Source organism: Ovis canadensis, chromosome 25, assembly GCF_042477335.2.
Source record: "Ovis canadensis isolate MfBH-ARS-UI-01 breed Bighorn chromosome 25, ARS-UI_OviCan_v2, whole genome shotgun sequence".
Classification (NCBI taxonomy): domain Eukaryota; kingdom Metazoa; phylum Chordata; class Mammalia; order Artiodactyla; family Bovidae; genus Ovis; species Ovis canadensis.
Window position 1 is genome coordinate 60,980,496 of NC_091269.1, and position 4,624 is coordinate 60,985,119.

General features: G+C 48.0%; 1 non-coding gene across 1 annotated transcript; it reads left to right on the forward strand.

The window, feature by feature from the left end:
- The first annotated feature begins 4,022 nt into the window (after positions 1-4,022).
- Positions 4,023-4,129, forward strand: LOC138430630 (U6 spliceosomal RNA). The gene has a single exon (XR_011253314.1). It is a non-coding gene; the product is annotated as a U6 spliceosomal RNA (small nuclear RNA).
- Positions 4,130-4,624: the final 495 nt, after the last annotated feature.

The window sequence follows — 4,624 nt, forward strand, 5'->3', positions numbered from 1 at the left end:
GACAGCCAGCATGGCACACCAGTGCTGGCACCCGGCCCACCCCAGCCCATGGCAGCCACCGCCAGGCCTGATGCCTGGCATCCAGGACACACAGCCACACACCTTCCCCAAGTGGCTGATTCTAAAAGTCTGCAGCAAGGACATCAGATCTGGCCCTCTCTCCTGAGTCATGGGCACATTTTCTGTCTATGCAGGCAACTGGAGGAGAGGTTTCTGGGACTCTTGCTCATGATGTCCACTGAGTGCACCGAAGGGCACATGCTTTGGAGCCACGCGGCAACATGGCGGCCCTGGTGCCCTGGGCAGTCCCGATGTGCGTCCTGGCCAGTGAGTCAGCATCTTGGAGCCTTCGTTTCCTCATCTGCCTCTCATTCAATGCCTGCTGTGTGCCTGCACTGCTCTAGGCACGGAGGACACAGCAGTAAACAGCAAAGATCCGACCTCTACTCTCCCGGAGCCGCCGCGTCAGTGAAAGACAGGAGAACGATAAATGAGTAATCAGATGACTAGATGCAGTGACATCACTCGGTGGTGCCCGCCACACAGGAGGCAGTGACATCACTCGGTGGTGCCCGCCACACAGGAGGCAGTGACATCACTCGGTGGTGCCCGCCACACAGGAGGTCCACGGGACAGGGGGGCTGTGGCTAGGCAGGGGAGCGGGGACTTGGACAGTGGGGTCAGCGAGGGCCACTCTAGCAGATGAGCTCTGATGACCCAGTGGAGGAAAGGTTGCTGAGGTCAGAACAAGTTCCACTTACTCAAGGAGCAGAAGGGCAGTGAGCACAAAGAGTGGAGGGTGACAAGTTCCAAGACAAGGGTGGGGCTGGATCATGCAGGGTCCTGTGAGCTACAGGATCCTCTGTTTAACTTTAATTCTTATTGTAACGGAAATCCACTGGCTGATTTTCCCCAAGAGAAGGAGAACCGACTGCAGTTTTCAGAACTCTGTTGTCTGTTTGCGTCTGATGAGTAGATGGTGGGGGTGGGGGGGTGGGGGGGGGATTGGGAGTGGGTGGAACAGAAGTGGGTGACTATTATTGCCCAAGAAAGATTGGGATGGAAATAGTGGAGTATAACAGGGACAAATTTGGAATATGCCTCAGGAGAAACCCAACATATCTTGCCAGCAGATTTGATATGAGGGTTGAGGAAATTTGGGGTGAGTCTAGGAGCCTTTGCTGCAGCCACTGGTTGGCTGGTGGTGCCACTTGCTAAGATGTGGAAGTCTGGAAGACCAGCAGGTATCTGCGTGAGGGGAGGAAGCAGGGAGAATGTTTTGGCCAGGTTATGTTTGAGAGACCTATTATCTATGTGAGTGGAAATTCAAAGTATGCAGTTGGAGATAAGAGCCTAGAGTTGAAGAGAGAGGTCCAGGTGGAAAGGTAAGGTTGGAAGTCTTCAGTACCTGGGTGGAACCTAAAGTCATGAGATCAGATGAGAGCACCTTGAGGCAGTATGTAAATAGAAAAGATGGACCAAGCTCTGTACCCTATAATCTTTAGAACTCAAGCACAAGAAGCCAGTGAAGGAGACACCCATCCCAAATGGGATGGGTGCAAGTTACAGGTGTACAGTACAGTGATTCACAGGTTTGAAAGGTCATACACCACTTATAGTTGTTATGAAATATTGGCCGTATTTCCCTTTTGTTCGATATATACTTACAGCTTATGTTCTACCTAACAGTCTGTACCTCTTACTCCTTTACCGTATCTTGCCCCTCCCCTCACCCCTGTCCCCACTGGTAACTGCTAATCTGTAGTCTCTATCTGTGAATCTGCTTCTCTTTTGTTATGTTCCTGTTTTGATCTACTTTTTTAGATTCTGCATTTAAGTGATACCACACAGCCTTTGTCTTTCTCTGTCTGACATTTCACTCAGCATAACGTCCTCGAAGTCCATCCATGTCACTGCACATGGGAAAGTCTCGTTTTTCTTTATGACTAAGCAGTATGCCGCTGCATGTATGCGCCACAGCTTCCTGACCTGCTGACAGGCGCTTAGGTTGCTTCCATGTCTTGGTGATTGTAAATAACACTGCTTTGAACATTGGGATGCATGTGCACTTTCAAAGTTTTAAAAATATATACCCTAAAAAAATATATACATATATACATATATATATATTTATGTATATATATATACCCAAAGCGTGGCGTTGCGGGGTCATACAGTAATTGTATCTTCAGTTTTCTGAGAAATCTTCAGACCGTTTTCTACAGCGGCTGCACTAACCAGGTCCGAGAGTTCCGTTCCCCCCTGCCCTCGCCAGCATTTGTTGTTTGTATCCTCTTTGATGATAACTGATCCTGGCAGCTCAGCTGGACCTTGCTCTACCTTTGGTCATCTAATTACTCACAAGCCGTGTAAAATGCCCCGCCCACCTGCCCATCCAGTAAGCATTTGTTGATCACTCACTCTTTTCCAGATTCCACGCTTGATGCTAAGAGGTCAGAAATGATGAGAAACTCAGAACAAAACAAAACAAGATTTTGAGAGGGGATAATAAGACCCATATTTACCCTCCCACATGGAACAGTAAAAAATCCAATTAAAATATATGAAACAATGGATTTCAACATATTGGACAGCAGACAAGGAAATTCAGGGATTCCTGAGAGAGAGAAAGAAATTGAGATAAGCCCTATTATTGCCTTGGCTTGCCACCTGGAGTTTTTCAGCCCTCAGTACACAGAGAACCCAAACAGAACCAGAAGCCTTTCTGATCTGAGAACATGGAGCTGAGAGTCTGGGGGCAACAGAGACAGAGCTCCAAGAAGAGAGTACCAGAGAAAAGAGAACAACGGTGACTTACAGTGCGCCCCTCCTGGGCATTTAGCAGAGTATTGCCCAGCACCTTCATGTAAGGAAATGGCCCGAGTCTGGGAAAGGAGCTGTCCAAGACTATTAGGGGGACCATACCCAGGGCTCACACAGTGGTTGGAATAATGCCTGCTCCCACCAGACTGACTGGAATACCTCATAATTCACAACAGAAATACTTAGGAAAATCTTGCCTCAATAAAGCAGAATAATTAACCCAAGACTGGGCACTGCTCCAGACTCACCAAACGAATCATAAATCAAAACTTAAAGGATAAAACTGTCTCCAAGTAAATTAACTTCATCCTAGAACAAAGCTCAAGAAGATTTATAATTAAAAAATTATTCAGCACCTAACAAGTGTGACATCTGGTCAGAGAGTATCAGGCATTCAGAGAGCCAGGCCCCACTCCAGTGTTCTTGCGTGGGGAGCCCCAGGGATGGGGGAGGCTGGTGGGCTGCCGTCTATGGGGTCGCACAGAGTCGGACACGACTGAAGAGACTCAGCAGCAGCAGCAGCAGCAAACAGCCAGGGGCTTCCCAGATGGTGCTAGTGTGGAGTCTGCCCATGAATGCAGGAGACGCAAAAGATTTGGGTTCTATCCCTGGGTTGAGAAGATGCCCTGCAGTAGGAAATGGCATCCCACTCCAGTGTTCTCGCCTGGAAACCTCCCTGGGCAGAGGAGCCTGGCCGGCTGCAGTCCATGCAGCTGTAAGAGTCAGACGCAACTGATCACACGTCACACAAAGGGGCAGGAGGACACGGTCCCTGATGGGGATGAAAAAGGTATTTTTAGGACTGCCCTAGTGGTCCAGGGGATAAGAATTTGCCCACCATGCAGGGGACACAGGTTCAGTCCCTGGTTGAAGAGGATTCCACAAGCTATGGAGCAACTAAGCCCGGGCATCAGAACTCGTGAAGCCCACAGGCTCTTGAGCTGGGGCTCACAGCAAGAGAAGCCACCATAGAGAGAAGCCAGCTCAGAGTAACCAGGGAGCAGCCACACCTAGACAAAGCCCACGTGCAGCAACAAAGGCCCAGTGCAGCCAAAAGTTAATTAATTAAAAAATAAGAAAGTTATTTAAAAAAAGACCCAAGTTAAATCCCTGAGGGGAAAACCATAATGTGTAAATTGAAGTACACCCTGGATGGGATTAACGGAGGAGCAGACACGGTATAAAAGATGAATGAATCTGTGCTCGCTTCGGCAGCACGCATACTAAAACCGGAATGATACAGAGAAGGTTAGCATGGCCCCTGCACAAGGGTGACACGCAAATTCGTGAAGCACTCCGTGTTTTTACATTTCTCCAAAGAAGACATATGGATGGCTAACAAACACACGAAAAGATGCTCAACATCACTCATTATCAGAGAAATGCAAATCAAGACCACAATGAGGTACCATTTCACGCCAGTCAGAATGGCTGCGATCAAAAAGTCTGCAAGCAATAAATGCTGGAGAGGGTGTGGAGAAAAAGGAACCCTCTTACACTGTTGGTGGGAATGCAAACTAGTACAGCCACTATGGAGAACAGTGTGGAGATTCCTTAAAAACCTGGAAATAGAACTGCCTTATGACCCAGCAATCCCACTGCTGGGCATACACACCGAGGAAACCAGAATTGAAAGAGACATGTGTACCCCAATGTTCATCGAAGCACTGTTTATCATAGCCAGGACATGGAAACAACCTAGATGTCCATCAGCAGATGAATGGATAAGAAAGCTGTGGTACATATACACAATGGAATATTACTCAGCTATTGAATACATTTGAATCAGTTCTAATGAGGT